The sequence below is a fragment of the Alosa pseudoharengus genome, unplaced genomic scaffold, assembly GCF_046254945.1.
Source record: "Alosa pseudoharengus isolate Yale_2024_CS ecotype anadromous, Long Island Sound unplaced genomic scaffold, YU_APseudo_1.1 YU_APseudo_1.1_scf_13, whole genome shotgun sequence".
Classification (NCBI taxonomy): domain Eukaryota; kingdom Metazoa; phylum Chordata; class Actinopteri; order Clupeiformes; family Clupeidae; genus Alosa; species Alosa pseudoharengus.
The window spans coordinates 29250875-29271689 of record NW_027468598.1 but is presented as its reverse complement, the minus strand read 5'-3'; the positions used below and the strand labels follow the sequence as shown (position 1 = coordinate 29271689).

The 20815-nt window shown below is 47.9% G+C and overlaps 1 protein-coding gene across 1 annotated transcript in view; it reads right to left on the bottom strand.

The window, feature by feature from the left end:
* arhgap35a (Rho GTPase activating protein 35a) overlaps positions 1-20815 on the bottom strand; it is an 84456-nt gene that overhangs the window by 43730 nt on the left and 19911 nt on the right. Inside the window, exon 2 of the mRNA XM_076282786.1 lies at positions 15211-15282. The gene's annotated coding sequence lies outside the window, so the exon portion shown is untranslated. The remainder of the gene's footprint in view (positions 1-15210; positions 15283-20815) is intronic.

Here is a 20815-nt window from a genome sequence, read left to right as displayed (position 1 = left end):
GAGAGAGAGAATATATGTACTGTATGTGTGGGAAAGAGGGAGATATGGAGAAAGTGTGAAGAAATTGAAGTGAAAAGAAAATACAACATGGCACACACATAATAAAAACATGAGACAGAGAGAAAGAGTGATCGAGAGTGAGAGCCCAGAATTGATGGGGGGGAAAGCAGAGAGAACTTGAGCAAGAGAGAGAGTTAGGGAGAGAGAGAGAGAGAGAGAGAGACACTGAAGGGGTAGATGTGTGGGCACTGCCCGTGGTTTAACCCTTCCCTGTGCCAGCGATCGCCCACCGGCCCACATCGCGCCACATCACAGGAGCAGCAGCAGATAGGGCCTATAAATAGGGGCGTAAGGGGCGGTCATGATGACAGCCCCTGATCTCTCACGTGGACGTCTGGCAAGGGTCAGCCAGCAGCTCAGTGCCGTCCGCTACGGGCCCATCCCGCGGGCACCCTCTTCAACCACGCACAGCGTCAGCCTTTCTTTCTGTCCTCTGCCTGAGGCACAACCTTCAGGTGACATTGAGCCAGGTCTGTGGAGAGTAGCTAGGCTATGGCAGGACATGGAACATTGAGCCAGGTTTGTGGAGAGTAGCTAGGCTATGGCAGGACATGAAACATTGAGCCAGGTTTGTGGAGAGTAGCTAGGCTATGGCAGGACATGGAACATTGAGCCAGGTCTGTGGAAGGAGTCTAGGCCACGTTAGGCTATGACTCTACATGCCTTCCTCAATTTTTTATGTTCAGAGAGGCTAGGCTGTGGTAGAGGAAATTGTACATCTGCAAATAATTAACCAAGAGGAGAGACCTGGAGGTGAGGCTTTTACGATGCTAGAGTGATATGCTGTGCTGTGCTGTGCTGTGCTGTGCTATACAGGCCTGCAGTGCTATGCTATTCTGCGTCATGTTTGTTGTGCTATGGCAGCACTACAATATATTGTTATGCCCTCACGGAGCTATACAGCGTGGTTTGTTATGCCGTTTCATGCTTCGACGTGCTATAGAATACCATGTCGTCACTTTGATACAAAACGCTGTTCTGTGCTTGCAGCTCTAGGTCATCCTATGCTGTGCTGTGCAGTGCTGTTTGAACAGGAAAGCTGTCCGATTCTGCCTCTGTACACAGCGGCAACCGTGCAGCCTCGGCGGCCGATCTCGACAGCAGTCAGAGAGAAAAACCCCTCTGCGGCTCTGCAGTCGGCCCTCAAGAACACGTCCTCGAAACACAGAGGTTGGCTTGTGACATCCCCTTCATAGCCGTGCATCCTCACTCTCTCGCTCAGTCGTTCTCCACCACTCTCCCACAGCCTTGCACTTTGTCGTCCGCCCTTCCTCTCTCTTTCTCTTGATTTCTCTCTATACATCTCCTCCTCCTTCTCTCCACCGTTTTTCCCCGAATTTCTCTCTATATGCCTCTTCTCTCTCCCTCTCCATCTTCCCTTTCTCTCTTTCTCTCTCTCTCTCTCTCTCTCTCTCTTTCCCTTGTTCCCTCTACCATCTTTCATTTTTTTGTCGTTTGTGCCCTGCCTGTAGTCTGGAGAGTGGTCTGCTCAGCACAGCTGCTCACAGGAGAGAAGAAAGGAGAGAGGAGAGGAGGGGAGGGGAGAGGAGAGGAGAGGAGAGAGAGGAGAGGAAAGAACAGCCCTCCTCACCGCCATAGAAACAACTGCACTGACAGAAACAAGTGTTAGGGGAATAGCTTGCATCTAACACCATTCCCACTTCAACGAACAAGGGCACAAAACTACACATACACACATAATACACAGAGAAGTGCACATACATACACACCAATGTACATACAAGAACACACACACACAAAATGTAAGCTTACAAGAACTATTTCAGGCTGGCCAGTAAACCTACGTTTCACACTACAATAGGATCACCCCTCCAATTACTGCACAAACAGGCAGGTGTGAATGACACACAGACACACACACACACACACACACACACACACAGACACACACATAGCAGAACTGAACACTACTCTGGAGGTTTGTTCTCTCTTCCCAGCTGCCAATCTCAAAAAGTAACCACGGAGATTAACAAGCTAATTGGCTGCTTAATTGGTCTGATCGTGCAGGTGTTAGTCGCGGCCCAACACATTTCAGTCACAGTGTGCTGCCCAATACAAATCTCTGATTGCGCACACACTACTCACAAATCCACAAACATATATGCACACATACAAATACATAGATGTATTAACATTCAAAACACACACACACACACTTTCTCTCTGAAAGACTGGTCAGGGACCTGTTGGACTGACTCTAATCAAACCTACAGGCATCCAGTGCCCTCCCTCAACGCCTGAAGCAAAGCTATCTTCCTGACGTGCCGCTAATACAAGCCCTGCCTAGTGCAACCTGACTATCTGTCAGCCTACTCAAGGCTGCCACTTACAATGCCATTGTTATTACCAATCCAATTACCGCCTGCATTCAGAGGGTGGTTTTCCTGTTACAAACTGATGCATGATGACTGCCTAATTAATCGGGTTGGAATATAGCGGCTGCTAAATGTAATTTGCAGTTCCGCAGCGCGCTGTGCCCGGCCTTGCAATGGAGGGCCGGAGCACTCCCTCTTATTAGGCGTGTTAACACGCAGCATAGATAAGACACTAGACCTAGTGGGGAAGAGGTGGGAAAACAAACACACACACACACACACACATCTAGAACTGAGGAGAGTCTTACGCATGACATCTCTCCATAGAGTCTAATTTCCAACTACTTTATGTTTTATCTTTCATATTTTATAGCATTTCTTGTGGTAATGACCCTTTTACAGTAATGGGAAACAGGGCCATCTACATAAGGGAATATGTTCTACAAGATACCTTGAAGAACCTTACTTTTTTAAAAGCAGAGGACCTTAAATGTTCTCTAGATACACTGAATGTCAGACGCCAGGGCTTATAGAAAAAAAAAAGCCACCATCAATCCCTTGAACTCTGTCGCAGGCTTTGTGTGGAGCTCAAAAGGCCGAAAGGCTGGAGCGCCTCTCTATGTGTTTGTTCATTTAAATCTAAAAGCTAACTTTGATCACATAGCTTTGCCCCTGGCACCCAAGATGAAACCGAGATAAAGACTTTGCCTGGCAAACACCCACACTAAAGGGAGAGTTTTCTCATCGCAAAGAGACAGATGGTGTTGGTGTGTACACACACATACACACACACGCATACACAGAGAGTGCCTCTGCCAAGCCATATGCTGCAGCAATGACACAGACCACTTTCAAATGCTGCCTCATTAGCCGGTGTTGGTGTCCATCTGAAGCACAAGCAAAGATATAAAAGAAAATAAGATGAGAGTTGCGCTTTTGGGTGGTCAGCCAACAGACCAGACAGGGAGAGAGGGAGAAATAAGAGACCATGCACGGCTGAATACAGAGGCCAATTAAAAGTGCACATGACATGTTGTACTCTGTGTGTGTGTGAATATATTTGTAAATACCTACGGTTAAAGTGTTGGGAAACTGGCTGTGTATGTGTGTGTACTGTGCACCAAAATGCGCCATATGTGTGCCACCCTCCAATGTGTAAGTGTCTGAACATACTTGAATAAATCTAGTACACCCACACACACACATACACACAATGCTGGCTGGCATGAGTCCTATCTTGCAGTCAGGGTGCGAGTGACCATGGCCATGTAGATATTTATGGCTCAACCAATCAGAATATGCCTCTGCTTTAAAGGCCACTTCATGGTCCAACGCCTCGCTCACATCATGCGGTCTCACGCTCTCACTCTCTCACTCTCTCACTCGCTCCCCGTCCTGAACCGAGAGGACTCCTGTGGGAGGTCTGTTAATGAATGGCACAAGGCATTTAACAGCTTTCTCCGTGTATAACTATAGTTATACCATATAGACCATTTCAAGAGAGTTCCATTATCAGCATCATAGTTGGCCCCACAAGAGTTCCGTTTTAACATTCCATATGTTATCTTAATGCAGAGGAAGTAGATTGGGACCCAAATAGAACGTTCAAGCATTGTTTTTGTTTTTATTGTTGAAAGGGTCTATAGGAAAACACAATTTTTTTAGGTCTGTACCCTTCTCTTCTCAGTGTGCACAAAATCCCTGTCTGACACTGTTAGCCTAGCTTAGCACAATCCCTGTCTGACACTGTTAGCCTAGCTTAGCACAATTCACTGGAAGTGGGTCAGACCAGTTAGCCAATAGCTAGCTAGCCTATTAGCCAAAAGGGATCTATACAGGGCTCCAGAGTGCGACCAATTTGGTCGCATATGCGACCTAATTTTTCAAAAGTGCGACTAAAAAAAATCGGAGGTCGCACCGGTGCGCCCTATTCGAGAGAGGCAAAAGTGTCCGCATTGAAACTCTACCTTTGGTTCAATAACAGACACATATTTGGCCAATATCGTGGTTTAAACAAATCACAGATAGTGAAGGGCGGGACCTCCCCTCTGATTGGCTGTGGCCCAGTGCCTATGAGTACATTTGAAAATGCGTGTGCTGCAGAGAGAGAGAGAGAGAGAGAGAGAGAGAGAGAGAGCGAGGGAGGTCAGAGACCCGTCAGATAAACAGAGTGGATGTAGTTGCATTACAGTGTGGTCACATAGGCCGAGATAAATGTCCCCTCTCCCCACTGCCTTTCAGCGGCTGGCAGCAGCAAACCGAGCCCGAGATGATGATCAAGTTTATCGTTGCCTACGATAGGCCTAGTGAAACTTCCCTTCACCAAGTTCAGTCCGAAATAATTATTCACCATAAAATTGTTTGAACGTAGGCTAAACCCGACGTATAGCCTATAATAATAGGCCTACCATTTCGTTACTGCATTAACCATGTTCTTATTGAAAATTTAAAAATACTAAAATTAAAAAGTAAATTGCATTGTGGGGCTGTCAAATGATTATTGCAATCATTGCAAAATCACATAAAAATCCCCCAGGCTACTTGGAACATCTCTTTAAATTGTGCTCAAATACATTTCTATGGAAGATGCTAGCATGGCGAGCTGGTTTAGCCAAGGCCTAAAGATCATGAAGGATAGTATGTAAAACATTGAGCCATGAGATGTGCAGTTTGAAGCCCTTAAAAGACGTGCACTGTTAATTTATTCACTGTTATTTTTATTTAATACATCTTGAGATGTTTTAAGTTTAAATTTCAGCTCAGTGAAGCACTTAAAGCACCAACACTTCATTAAGTTACTTTTCTTGTAGAATTGTAAATCATAAGTCATAGGACAACCTATATAGGACAGTAATTAAGGGAAAAAAAGTGAACCTGCTGCGGTGTTAAATGCGATGTGGTTGAAAATTTGGGTGCACCTAACTTTTGTGCTGGTGCACCTAAGAAAAAAAGTTAGGCGCACCAGTGCAACCAGTGCAAAAAGTTAGTCTGGAGCCCTGCTATAGGCTAACTAGTCTAACCCACTTCAAGTAAACACATCCACATCGGATTGAAGCTAGATCGGCCTCCCGGTCTCCATCTTTCTGAGACCGGGAGGCCGATCGGTACGTTCTGAGACCGGGAGGCCGACTACGGTACGTTCATTGCTCTGGAGAGGCCTTTCAGTACATCAGCGTAGTGCCTATACACCCCGAGTGAAGTCAATTCCATCTATAGGGTTTAATGACACACCTGGGAAAGTGAAGTCAGAGTAAATGAACCTCCTACAAGACGAGCACTATGGTTTTTTTCCACAAGAACATAGCAAATAGTGCAGTGAGTCCCTGGAGGGTCATGGTGGTGATCTTTTGTGAGATCCGTTTGTGTTTTTCCAGGTTAGTCACTAAAAACCCCATTCCCCTGATCTACCACAGCCACGTCAGATCTCAACCTGACCTTTCTCCCCAGTCCAATACTACGTGGATAAACACCCGTTGAAACACAATCAACCTTCAGTGTGCTTTTAAATGTGCAATAAGTCTGTGTTGATATTTTGTTTATACATGATATTTCTGAACACAGGAAAGACCACAGGGTTATTATCTCTGATTCAACATCTCACTGGTGCCAGAGTGTATTTGCTAAATAGCAGAGCTGTGGCAATGAGTGTTAAACCAGGACAGAAGTGATGAATTAACATTAACCATCCTTAAAAAGGCCATCCTTCAAATAGCCTTTTGCTGTTGCTAGAGTTCATATTGGTCTACTCTGAATATTATTCAGAGAGTAGGGAGTTATTTTATTCTCCCTTCATTAGATGTGTTTTGGTAATGCTGCACTGTGATATGGTTATGCTAATAAGCCTCCTCTGAATTGAGCTGAATGAGTGAGAGAAAGAGAGAAACAGAGAAAGACAGAAAGAGAGAAAGATTTGGCATTTGGATTGGATTTGGATTGCTTTGGCAATGAATCATATGGTTTGTCGTGCCAATAAAGCATATTTGAATTTGAAATTTGAAAAATTTGAATTTGAAAGAGCGAGAGAGAGAAAAAGACAGAAAGAGAGAGATAAAGAGAGAGATAAAGAGAGAGAGAGAGAGAGAGAGAGAGAGAGAGAGAGATAGATAGAGCAAGAGAGCAAGAGAGAGCAAGAGAGAGAGAGAGAGAGAGAGGGAGAGAGAGAGAAAGACAGAAAGAGAGAGAGAGAGTATGCTGGAGCGGGCGATGGTGAGTAATGGTGTGAAAGGACATTAGCAGGCCTGTGTTAACTGCTTAAGCGCAGTGTTTGGCGGCTGAGCACTGGGCTCTCCAGGCGGACATGTCCAGACACGCAGGCAGCTGTCACCCCACACATTGCTAACGGCGACCAGCGCTTACTTTCACCCAGGCAGCGCCTAATAACACACCACAGCACATCCGCACAGAGAACGGAGAGGGGAGAGAGAGAGAGAGAAAGAAAGAAAGAAGGGGGATGAATGGAGAGAGTGGGGAAGAAAGGGAGAGAGATAGGGGAGGAGATAGATTAGAGAAGGATAAATGAAAGCGGGACACAGGGAGAGAGTGATTGAGTGGGTGGGTAGGTGGGAGAGGGAGAAAGAGAGAGAGAGAGAGAGAGAGAGAGAGAGAGAGAGAGAGAGAGAGAGAGAGAGAGTAAAACGTGCGAGTCCTAAATCACTCAGCAGTAGGGCGAGAGAGGTGTAGAGAGTGAGAAAGGACATATGGCTCCTAAATCACTGTACAGAGACAGAGAACACTGGAGGACAAGACAGAGACATAACGAGAGAGAGAAAGATACACGGAGAGTGAGAAAGAAGCGGGAGAGACAGAGAGAGAGAGAGAGAGAGAGACAGAGAGAGAGAGCGCGATTGAGAGACTTAAAGAAAAACTTTTTTAAAACAGAGAGCAGGTAGAGAGACGGGTGAGTCATTTTCCTGCAAAAGGGGGAAAAAAAACAAACAAAACGATACAATTGAAAACACCTGAACCTGTCATGCTGTCAATTAGAGATAATGACTTTTTACATGTTGCCACGGTAACAGCCCTCCGTGAACAGGCAGATGGCTGAAGATTGGCTTATTTGTCTTTTTCACTCCTCCTTCTCTCCCTCTTCTTCCTTTCTTACTTTTCTTTTGTGGGAGTGTGATTCAGTGCAGTGAAGGAAAGAAAGACACAAAAGGAAAATAAATCTGCACACAAACTGCATTTGTTGCCATTTCTTTCTGTTTCATTTCCATCGGCCCAACAGAGCGCCATTTCTCTTTGTTTTTTTGGCTGCTGTGAAGTAAACAAGGCAGGGAAAATGGTAAAAACAGCCATTAAGTCCTCAGTGAGTGAGTGTGTGGGCGAGACAAGTGTGTGTGTGTGTGTGTGTCGCACAGCACAGGCTTTTTTCTGCTGTTTTTATTTTTCTGACAGTCTGACTCGACCGCCTCTAGTCTTACCAAAGAACAAGAGAAAAAAAAATAACAGGAGGGGGGGTGGAGAAAGAAATGAAAACAAGCCCTTTGGCAGCCAGAGGGGGTTTTTTTGTGCTTGGTCATCCATTTTACATGTCCAGCTCAGTATGAGGCAAGGGCAGGGGCCGTAATGGCCAATCCAGCCCTTCCCAGAAGGCAGCTGATACTAAACACATGTGGCTCAGACCTGGCATGGATCTGGCGTGCATCCGGCACAAAACCTGGCATACGAGTGCATGGTCCGGGGCCAGATCTGATTCAGTCTCAGTCGATATCTGCTTTCTGTCCAGGCTCCATTTCTGTCCATCTGGGAAAATCTTATCCACAGGGCCCACGACAACTTCATGTTTTTTGTCCCTAACAAGCCTGCCTCCCTCCAGGTTGACTCCCTTAATGACTGGTGCAGGGCGTAGAGACCCACTCCTGCCTACAGCCACCCTGGCTCCTTAAAGACACAAGTGGCCAGCTCTAGTCAAGGGCCCCGAGGCTTATGCTGCTTATCACCTGCCAGTTAAAACTACAGCGCATTCTAGAGCTGGAAGGCCAAAAAAAAAAAAACACATACACACACGGGCAAGCATTCCATCTGGTGCAGTTTCCATGGAGACCTGTCCATTATGACATGTGATGAGCATTAGCCTTTTGGAACGCGTGAAAGCAATGCAGCACGGTCAGCCCAAATTCCTCCCCAGTGGAGTCCAAACAGGTTAGGACGGTCTGTCAGACAGAGTCACGTCAGGTGGTCAGCTGTGGATTTTTGGCTGATGATTCACCAGTCAACTTTTTGGGCCACACGGATGGACGCATTTCCTGAGAAACAGTCTGAAAACGTCTTGGTTGATGACTGTTTATCATGGCATCATATCTATTACTAATTCATTGTTGCTCAACAATGTTTCCTGGGGGGTTACCCAATGCAACATCAGCTTGAAGGCTCAGTCACACAAGGACTCACATTTCATTCACTCCCAGAGGCTTAGGCTATGAACAAATGACATGTGTTTGCTAAGAGATTTTGTTCTTTAGCGCGTATCCGAGTCCTGCAAATTCACATATCCCTCTTATATTTGGCCAGCTAAACAGCTTAACGTCAACAGGAGCAGAGAGTCGTTTTATCATATCCGCCTTAAGTGATTTTTGCATCCTTGAGCATCCTTAACAGTCATGTGATAAGAGCATTAGAAAGAGTGTGGCAGCAGTCACACCTATGTGACTCATCAACAGAGTGGAAGAGGGTTTCACTTTCTACCCACAGCACCGAAAATGGACCAGTTACTGCCATATAACTGCCCAAAAGATTTGTACGCCTAATTTAATTTTCTAACCTCAGTGCCAAAACAGTACCTGCTGACGACCCATAGATCTTTACATACACACTTTGTCTGCCCTGATTCTCATATCAGTCATCCGCAGCAGAAATGTAGTCAGTGGCTATACAGGAAGTGGAAAAGACCAACTACAATGGAGGGAAGTCACTGGGGGCCTTCCCTGAAGAGCACATCTCATGCCAAGGTATGCCAAATCAGAGCCAAAGTCCCTGGACATGTTACCATGACCACACAAAGACAGAACATGGTCAAGTTACCATGACTACACTAACATAGAACATGTCAAAGAGAAATGAAAACTTAAAATTCAAGTTCATGGAATTTGTGGTGGCACTTTGGCATCCATGCTGTGGTGTACGTTGGTCAACCATAAAACTACCCCCTCCCCCTTCCAAAAGTATAAGGTATACAAAATACAGCTTTTGTTGCACTATACAAGGAAAAGCACACTGAAGCATCTGCTTCTGTGTCCTTAGCCATCCATCTACAGCAGTGCTGTCCCTCTGTGTGCTGCTCTGCCCTGGGCCTTGGACTGGGAGACCTGCTGCTGCTCAGGAGAAAGTAGCAGCCGGGAGACACAAGCTAGCTGCTAACGCATGCAGCCGAAACCCACCAATTACACTCCACTTTCCCACACACTCCACTTCCCCACACACTCCACTTCACATGCAGGATCTCTCTGTCTCTCTCTCTCTCTGTTCCTTCTTTCAATTTCCATGTTTTGATGGTAGACAGGCTTGGTTGCTGATTGGCCGCTGTGGGAAATCCCCTACCTAGAACACCAGGAATTTAACACCTCTCTTGTGTATATCTGAAATTACCATAGTGTTGGTGTAGTTGAGAGAGAGAGAGAGAGAGTGAGAGTGGAGTGTGTGGAGAAGTGGAGTGTGTGGAGAAGTGGAGTGTGGAGTGTGTGGAGAAGTGAAGTGGAGAGCAGAGGGCAGTGGAAACGCTGTACTACTCAGAGCTGCGTGAGCAAAACTCAAGTGCCTGGTTAACCACACTGAGAGACCGTCCTCCTGACCCTATATAAAAGCATATGGTACCGGACCTCATGTGGCCTTAATGTAATAACTCTGCTACGCCTCTGGCCCAGATGAGGTCCTGATCTGGCACAGACCTGGTGAATCTGATCCATCAAATCCAGACGAGGGAAGAGATGCAAGTAGCACCGGTAAACAAATAGTTAGACTATTGCTTCCATGGTTACCACAGGGGTTGCTCAATGACACTTCACAGAAAACGCAGCCCGGATCAAGACCAGATGTGGTCCAAAGTCAGCTGAGATCCAGGGGTGTTCACGCCTTCCTCCCTAATACTCTTTCACAGATCAGTCTTGGGGTCCTGGCCCAGAGCATCAACACAGCAGCGGTGTAGGGAAGCCATGTTTTGAGACCTGATATTCTGATAGAGGCCAGCCGAAGTAAACTATGTTTTTCCCCCTCTCTCTTTTTCATTTCTTTTTTTCACTCCTGTTCCTGCCAGTGGTGATAAGCATGGAGGCTTCCACGGCCCCTCCTACCACATTCCTACTCTTAGCTTCACCATCAAACCCCCTCTTTACCTCTTCACACACACACACACACACACACACACACACACTTCTCCCCCCTCTCTCACAGACACAGACACTTCCTTAACAACTTCACGAACAGCGCGGCCCTGCGTCTGACAGCGTTCTCCCCAAGCCCAACCCACACCCTGCGTTGTACAGCCAATGAAAGTCTAAAGCGCCACCTCGCTCCTGTGACCTCATCGCGAGCAGGAGAAAACTGGCAACAGGAAATGAGTCTGCTTCTCGTGACGTACGGCCTACGCAGAACAAACACTGTTAACTTTACAGCCTGAAGTAAAGACCTTGGCACCCCTTCACCCGACAGCACCATTCCCCTCCCCCGACCCCCGAATCCCACTTCTCCAGATTACAAACGTGCAGAGATCGGAGTTCGGACATGTCCTCTGCACTACATGCGGATCTTTGTCAAACAGATGTCCGCCCCTTCGGGTGATTTAGATATGATTCTTACATGCGGACATTATGTGTGAACGATACCGACGCACATGAACAGAATCTCTGCGTGATTGAACGTTGTTGAACACGCGTATGAACAGAATCTCCGCAATGTTCTTCGCTTCGGTCAAACATGAGCTCATTTGCATAATGTCCGTCCGAAATACTAGAAGGGGAGTGTATGAGCCGGCTAAGTTTGGAGTTCCGAATGTCCGGTTATGTTGTTCAGATATAAGACCCAACTGCTTGATATCCGCAGAACATGCAGACTTACACCCATGTCTGAAAGCAGCTATAGACACACACACATAGCTATGAATGCTAACCTGCCCCTATGGAAAAGCTTGGCTGTGGCCTAAAACAGCAGTGCATCCAGCAGTCCCCTGACCAGTGTGAAGGCTGTCCAGGCCAGACCAGTGTCAGAGCAGCTATCTGACCCAGAGAGAACAAAATGGGAGACGAAGCTCCGGTGTGTTTCGCTATTGACGTCTGTCTCTGTCTCTCTCTCAGTAGAGTGGTCAATACATTTTCAGGGCCAAAGATCCCCAATACCACCCCCCCCCCCCCCCCCCCCGCCCATCTCACAGGTCTTGTTCTTCCCCCATATCCTTCTGCCATATCATATCTTATCTCCACTGACCCTTTGGTCCCTCGCGGCTCCACTGTCTGCTGGTTGTGTCTGTGAGAAGGGCAAGCGTCAGAGGCCAGTAGGCCAAGCCTTGTCTGCAGGCCATCCAGCTCAATGTGCCTGATAGTGACAGGAGTCATGTCATGCAGAGCAAAGAATGCGTTTGGGGTGGAGTGGGGGGTCCCCATCACCCTCTAACCTTCCACCAGCAATGTGGCTACAGGTTCTGTAACCCCCCCCCGCCTCACCAGCCCTTTTCCAACCCCCCAAGGGAGGAGAGTAGAGGGGTACAGGTGCCTCAAAGGACCAGTTAGATCTTTCTCTGAGATAAGGAGGAAAATAAGCTAAAATCTCACTCCTTTACCTCTCTCCATCCATCTCTCTTTCTTCATCCATCCCCCTCTCCATTCCTCTCTCTCCATCCCTCTCTCTTCATCCATCCCTCTCTCTCTCCATCCCTCTCTCCATCCATCTCTCTTTCTCCATCCATCCCCCTCTCCATCCCTCTCTCTCCATCCATCCCTCTCTCTCTCCATCCCTCTCTCTCTCTCTCTCCATCCCTCTCTCTCCATCCATCTCTCTTTCTCCATTCATCCCTCTCTCTCTCCATCCCTCTCTCTCTCTCCCTCACTCCATTCTGCATTCTCTTTCTTCCCCTCGCTCATTCGGAGGTAGCAGGAGACGTACTGACCAAACGACCTTGAGCAGTTCCTTTCGTAATGCCCAACTCTGCTCACAGGGAGGAAGTGGAAGAGTGTGTGTGTGTGTGTGTGTGTGTGTGTGTGTGTGTGTGTGTGTGTGTGATAAAAATCTACTGTGAGAAAAAGAAAAGAAGCCTGGAAAGCAATGAATTTAGAGCCGATAAACCTTTGCCCTCAAATGCACTTTGGTAAGCCAGTGAGAATGAGAATGGAGAAAGTGAGAGATGGAGAGAGATGGAGAGAGGGAGAGAAAGATAGAGAAAGATGGAGAGAGGGAGAGAGAGAAAGATAGTGAAAGATGGAGAGAGGGAGAGGCAGAGAGAGAATTTATGATTTAGGTAAATGGGAGTGAGAGAGCGAAAGGCACAGAATAAGCGCCGCAGAGAGAAATGGCCCCAATACTCTGCTACATGGTTCAGGGCCAGCCACTGCTGCAGTCACCACGCTAAAAGGGACTGCTTGCGCAGACCGGTGCAATGACTCACACAACAGCAGAGCAGAGGTGGAGGCGGATGGGTGTGGGAGTGTGTGTGTGTGTGTGTGTGTGTGTGTGTGTAGCGCAGGGATGGAGGTCCTAAAGCACCTTGCTCTTTCTATTGAGTAGGGCAAGGAAGGTGAGGTAGAGTGGGGACGTGTGTGTGTGTGTGTGTGTGTGTGTGTGTGTGTGTGTATGTGTGAGATGTGATGTGATGTGTGCGGAGAGGGATGGAATGGACGGTCTACTGGTACTTCCTGATGTTTACGCTCTCCTCCTCCTCCTCCCTCTCCTCCCTCTCCTCCTCCTCCCTCTCCTCCTGGCGCCTCCCGTGAGGCCGAGTGGCCAGGCGCCGAGGCACTTAAACCCAATCACTTCCCCCAGCTCTCCGCTGCATAAATACATAATGCCTTACGAGAGCCGCAGGGAACAACAACTTCCGCATAGCCACCAAGACAGCTGAATCGCATGAAGGTTCGGGGGTGGGGTGGGGTGGGGTGGGGGGGAGGGGTGGGGGGAGTGTATACATGAATGACTGATCGGTGGGATAAGAACATGAATGGCGAGAGAAGAAAGAATGGATTATTATGGGTAAAGCACCAGAATGGCGCAGAGTGTAAATGCATGAATGAACTAAGGAAATGCAAACGCGCTACCAAACACACACATGGCCTTCATAAATGACGAGAACAGCTTGACAAGAAAGTGCTACACATCTCAAAACAACGGAGGGGTTTAAAAAAGAGAAAGGAATAAATGAGTTTCAGAAACCTCAAGGCAATAAAATAAAATGGTGGAGCTTCCTGTTGACCACAAGCAGGCCGCAGTTAAAAGCTGGAAGCGTCTAGCGGGGAGAGACCAAGGGAAAGGGGGACAGAGGGAGGGAGAGGGAGGGAAGGAGGAGAGAGAGAGAGAGAGAGAAGGAGGGAGGAGGAGAGAGATAGAGAAGAGGAGAGGGAGAGAGAGAAGAAGGGAGGGGGAGAGAGATAGAGGGAGAGAGGGAGGGAGGGAGAGAGAGAGAGATAGAAGGAGGGAGGGGGAGAGCAAGAGAGAGAGAGGGGGGGGGAGGGAGGGAGGGAGAGAGGAGAGAGGGGGAGAGAGAGAGAGAGAGAGAGAGAGAGAGAGAGAGAGAGAGAGAAGGAGGGAGGGGGAGAGCAAGAGAGAGAGAGAGGGGGGGGGAGGGAGGGAGAGAGAGAGGAGAGAGGGGGAGGGAGGGAGAGAGAGAGAGTCTTTAGTGGCCATTTAAGCCATTAGAGGTCTGGGTGCACTACTGTCTCCCCACTGCTGTCCTTGTGTCCGGGTAGGCCCCACCACTCAGACAGGACCAGAGTGGGAGAGAGAGACGAGAGTGGAAGGAAGACTACCAACCAAGTTGTTATTCAGACAGAGACATAAACGTGCAACATAATAGGTCGCACTGAGTCGCACATGTGCTGTCGCAGCACATTCATTTGGACTGGACAATTACACAGGACAAGCATGTTTCATAAGTGGGGTTTTAAGGTATGTCTGACAGGGTATGACATTGTGTCTGAATGCAAATCCTGATTCGTTTTTTACATGATAAAACACACAGGATTTTAAAACAGGTGCCTGACAGGGGTCTTATTTTTAAGATTTCTGATGATAACTAAGACTTGGAGACAACAGCCTTTTGGAATATATTCTACACAATGTTTTACAAGGCTTCAGGCACAGCAAATACCTGGTTATGCATCTGTGCTCAATGCCAACCCTAACATGACCTCTCTGATCTCCTGTCCACCCGTGGGAGGGGTAAGGGTCGCCGCTTTGCCCCCTACACACAAACGCCAGACTCCTCAGAGGCCGTGCCATGGCAAGGTGGTAAGGGGGCATCGGAAAGGGCATGACATGGCGTGGCAGGGACCAGTGGAGGTCAGGCAGCAGTCTGGGCACCAACACCTGGTAACTGTGTCTCTATCTGGGCCTAAACACCTGCGACCGACTCCACGAACACGAAAGAATCCTCCCAAGAAAGAGCTGGAACTCGGAGGAGCCGTAAGCAACGCAATGGGGTAGCGTCCACCTCTCGTATTATTAACAGGCTTAGTGTCATTGATCACAAGGACTCTGCTTTGAGGTCACTTCCTGAATGCACTCCCTATCTCTCTTTTCCAATCATGTCCTGTCTTGTCTAATACAAGATAAAAGATCCCAAAATAACTTTACATTTCTTTAAAAAAAAAAAAAAAGAAAAGAAAAAGTAACTACTCACTGTAATCTGGCTCATCTGTGGTTCTGGTCCAGTCTTAATCTGATCCTGATCTGGTGCAGGTCTGGTCCAGATCTGCATTGGATACATAAAGAAAGGAGACAAAATAAAAACAAAGATTAGCCTTAGAGATCATGAGCTTTGCTGTTGCATTTTGTTAATTTACTTGGCCTACTGCTGTTGATGCAGATATTTCCATCGGTGAAAATTTCCACATAAGTTCACATAAGATCTCAACATGACAGACATAATAACCCAGACACGTAATGTATATACGGAGTGCATCATTTGTCCGTGCCTTGATGTACATTACATTTAATTTTCATTCCAAAGGATGAGAGAATCTCCAATGCGGTGAGGTATAAGATTGTATTATCTACGCCGCCATATAAACATTAAACAGCTATTAATGTTCTGGCATCGATTTTAATGACACTGGATGCAACCCAGAGGTGAACCTCATGATCGTTTCCACTTCCTGTTCCTGGAAAACCCAGAAAACCCAGAACAGAGCACGGGCACGTGGGCAAACGGGTGGGCAGGCTGGCAGAGCCAGCTCGGTGCCAGGCTAGCCGTGTGCCAATACCCACGCTGCGCCTGAGGGCACACTCAACCGCCAGCCACATCAGCGCAGTGCCACGCCTTTACCAGATTAAGAGCACAAGCGTGCACACACACACACACACACCCACGCACACACTAGCCGCCACCACCACCACCATAGCCTACCAGAGACCAATACAGCCATTAGCCACTTCCACTCATACTCACAGACACAGGTAAACACACACACACACCAAATTCAGGCAGGTGGAGACATGCATACACAAATACAGGCGCATACAGTCTCTATCTTTCCTGTGATCTCAGAAGTAACGCTCATGAAAAGTAACATATTGACAAACCTATAGAAACACAAAATACTTTTCACAGACTACACAATTGCTCTCCCTTACAGACACACACTCTGTGTGTCCCTTCTCCCCAGCTGCCTCTTGCGCACACACACACACCCACACACACACACACACACAGAACCCAGTGCTCCAGGTGGCTGGTCTCTCAGGTGTGTCTCATCCCAGGTTCACCTGGGGCAATAGAGCGGTGAAGAGCTCAGCTGCTACGCCCTTACCTGCCTTGGGCATAATGAGGGGGATGGGGGGGGGGGGGGGAGAGTGAGAATGAAGGAGTGAGAGAAAGAGAGAGAGGAGGGTGAGAATGAAAGTGAGAGCGAAAGAAAGAGAGTGAAATGGAGGAGTGAGAGAGTAAGAGAAAGAGAGAGAGGAGAGTGAGAATGAAAGAGTGAGAGAGCGAGAGAAAGAGAGAGAGGGGAGAGTGAGAATGAAGGAGTGAGAGAGCGAAGGAAAGAGTGTGAAATGGAGGAGTGAGAGAGCGAGAGAAAGCGAGAGTAAAATGGAGGAGCAGGAAGCATTTGGCTCTTTCCTGGGGTCAGGAAGCTGCAGCAGCAGACGGCCTTTTAATTGGAGCAGGTCCCAGCGGGGCGCTCGGAGCCCTCGGAGTCGACCGCAGAGCACCTGGACAGGGATCACCTTACCTGCCATTAACACTGCACTTCTGCTACCTGTACTGAGGCAGCGATACCTGCCATTAACACTGCACTTCTGCTACCTGTACTGAGGCAGCGATACCTGCCATTAACACTGCACTTCTGCTACCTGTACTGAGGCTATTAGGCTATATATATTAGGCTATATAACTGATGACATTATAAGTCACTTTGGACTAAAGCATCTGATAAGAACCATAAACATTCCCATAAAATTGTGTTTAGCCTTAAAGATTACCTCTGTAGCTTGACCACTCTTACGCATTAAGATGCCAAGTCATTGGCACATGGTGCACTAATGCTACATCTCCTACTTCTCTAAATTACACGTTACCTGGGCTGTGACGGGTGGCGTTGTTGACTTCTGCTTCCTCCACAGGGTGTTTTGCTAGCTATCCTTCCAGCACACAGTCACACACACACACAAAGAGAGAAAGACACCCCCCACACACAGGGTGTTTGCTAGCTATTCTACCAGCACACAAGCATTCAGTCGCACAGAGAGAGAGAGAGAGAGAGAGAGAGAGAAACACCCCCACACACACGCACGCAGGGTGTTTGCTAGCTATTCTACCATTTTTAGCACAGCGGCTGAGCTAGAGCGCACCCACCCTCTCACCTGACCCACTGTCACAGGTCACCGTGACATAGTGTTCAAATGGTATCAAGCAGCAGACATAATTACTTCACAGCACACATGCACACAGTGAGATACAGACACAGACAAACACACACCCACCCCCAGTGATTCCAGTAGTGTTAAATTACATGACATTTCCGCCTTTGTAAATGGTGTGCTGAGCATTTTTTCATGTTCCTCATAAAGTCCCTGTAAACTCTAGCACTCAGGTGCACTTGTCTTGTCTACACTCCATTTCCCAACAAAACTAAATTCTAGCGCTCAGGTAGGCTTACATTTGTCTACAGTGAAACTACACCCATTTCCCAACAGAACTCAATTCTAGCGCTCAGGTACAATTGTCTACAGTGAAACTACAACCTCATTCCCCAACAGAACAGAGTATATTTCATCCTGCTTCATTAACAACTTCTGCTGTGTGTCAGAGAGCTGTGCTTAAAGCGGAAAGCTCATATTACAGGACCCAGGTGGAATTGTATTATAGAGCAGAGTGGAGCTGACCCAGTTATGGTGGAGGACCCTAGTTATCTGTGAGCCCATGATCACACTCCTGTGTTTTGTCTCAGCAGAGCGCCAGTGATTCGGGCAAGAGTATTATCCACAGAGCCAGTCCTCCAGGGATTACACCAGCACAGGGGAAGGTCGAAGAGTTTGCCTACCCGATCCATTCATTAATCATACCAATGCTGTGTGTGTGTGTTTGTGTGTGCATGTGTGTGTGTGCGCGCATGTGTGCGTGCATGTGTGTGCGTGCATGTGTGTGTGAGTTTGTGTGTGTGCGCATGTGTGAGTAAACGTATGCGTAGGCATATATTCTACTTTTGCCATTGTAGCACTTTTTAACGATTCATCATTTGCAAAACTGCACCAAGGAACAAAAACAAGAGAGCTCATTCATTCTCAAACACAGGTACAGACACATGGACACACATGCAGTCACCACACACACACACACACACACACCTTCTCCCCCTGTTGCCACTTTAAGAAATGTACCATGCAAATGAACAGGAGGTCTTGTCTGATTTAGTGGTTGTTGCCACAGGCAAATGCAGAACAAAACCATTTTCCCTCATCTAAAGGGGGTCCTGCAGAACACAAACAAAGTCACACGCACATACATAAGCAATTGTACAATTGCCTTCCTCTGCCTTCCTCTCCATCAGTGTCTCTCTCACACACACGCACACAGAAGGGTAATGTCTGGCGTCATTGTGCAGGAGAAAGGCCATGAAAGGCGCACACACACACACACACACACACACAAAAGGATCTGCAGCCCTGTGTGGTGACAATACAGTCATTCATCACAGCTGGCATGGTGGAGTGTGACAGAGCCTGCTTTCCTTCCACACAGCTACATACACAGGGCCCCAGTGCTTTGACATCACCAGCCACAGAATGCACAGGAGGGTGTGTGTGTGTGTGCACGTGCATGTGTGTGTGCAAGCGCACATTGAATATTTATTCATTTGCATGCAAGCACATGAACGGAGTGTCTCTGGTTCAGAAGATAAGGGGACTCTTTATGTATGTGTGTGTGTGTGTGTGTGTGTGTGTGTGTGTGTGTGTGTGTGTACGCATGCGCACAAGAACACATGCATGCATGTTTGTGTGTGTGTGTGTGTGTGTGTGTACACACTAAGGGACAGACATAGACACTGTCTTTTTCACTTCTACAGCTTCTTGGTCTTCCCTTTGTTCGTCTCCCATACATTCAGACTCTGTTTTCCCACCAGGAAGAGGCGTGTCTTCATTACCCAGAAGCCTTTGTGCTCTTTGCTCAACACTTCCACGGCACAGACAATAAGAACAGGATGACCAGCGTGCTGATGCCTGATGCCTTTTTAACATCTTACATTAATATTACCGAACATCAACAGAAGGGACCAAACAGTGAGAATGGAATGGTAGAGGAGGGGAATGGTGGTAGAGGAGGAGGGGAATGGTAAAGGAGGGAGGGAATGGTAGAGGAGGGAGGGAATGGTGGAGGAGGAGGGGAATGGTAGAGGTGGGGAATGGTAGAGGAGGAGGGGAATCGTGGTAGAGGAGGGAGGGAATGGTAGAGGGGGGGGGTGGTAGAGAAGGAGGGGGGGAATGGTAGAGGAGAGAGGGAATGGTGGAGGAGGAGGGGAATGGTAGAGGTGGGGAATGGTAGAGGAGGGGAATGGTGGTAGAGGAGGGAGGAAATGGTAGAGGAGGAGGGGAATGGTAGAGGGGGGGGATGGTAGAGAAGGAGGGAGGGAATGGTAGAGGAGGGAGGGAATGGTAGAGGTGGGGAATGGTAGAGGTGGGGAATGGTAGAGGAGGAGGGGAATGGTGGTAGAGGAGGGAGGGAATGGTAGAGGAGGAGGAGGGGAATGGTAGAGGGGGGGGTGGTAGAGAAGGAGGGGGGGAATGGTAGAGGAGGAGGGAGGGGAATGGTAGAGGAGGAGGGGGGGAATGGTAGAGGAGGGGAATGGTAGAGGAGGAGGGGGGGAATGGTAGAGGAGGAGGGGGGAATGGTAGAGGAGGGGAATGGTAGAGGAGGAGGGGGGGAATGGTAGAGGAGGAGGGGGGAATGGTAGAGGAGGGGGGGAATGGTAGAGGAGGAGGAGGGGAATGGTAGAGGGGGGGTTGGAGAAGAGCCTGTTGGTCTCACGTGCTACGGCTGGGTAAGTTGAGGCTCCTCAGAAGGAGGCATTGCAGAATCCACCTTCATTCACAGGGAAAAAGGGCACCTATTGAAGACCACGCTAGCCTTCTGAGATATTTACGAAAGCTCCCTAATAAAACCACCAGCTACTCATTAGCACACACACACACACACACACAGATCTGTGTATAGGACACTGTTGAGAGTTAGAGGCTCAAGCTAATACTATCAACTACTAAAAGAACACAAACTGGCCTTTCAGTGGGGTTCTCCTCTTACCCAGCATCACCAATAATAAAAACACAAACACACAGTCACCACCAGCATAAACAACAACTACAACATCACATACATAAACAACAGCAACACACACACTCCCTTAAGATTCACACAGAATCCCGTGGTTCCCTTTTCACCAGATTATGTGGCCGAGAGATATCCATTACTGTAGACATACTAATGTACATACATTAATATAGAGGCAAGCAAAACTCAGAGGGGGGTGTTGAGAGCTGGTGACAACAGTGGTCCACACAGAGAACCAGCTGGCAGGAGGAGGGAGTCTGCAGAAATGTGAGAGAAGATGAAGTGGAAACAGCAAAGGAGGTAGAAGGAAGGGAGAGAGAGGGAGAGAGAGATGGAGAGAGAGAGAGAGAGAGAGGGAGTAAGGGGAGGGGGGGGGCATGGGGGTGAGTCCCAGGGTACATCCCAGGGAGTTTTTTTTTTTTGGGGGGGAGGGGAGGGGCATTAGTGGTGTAGGACAAGT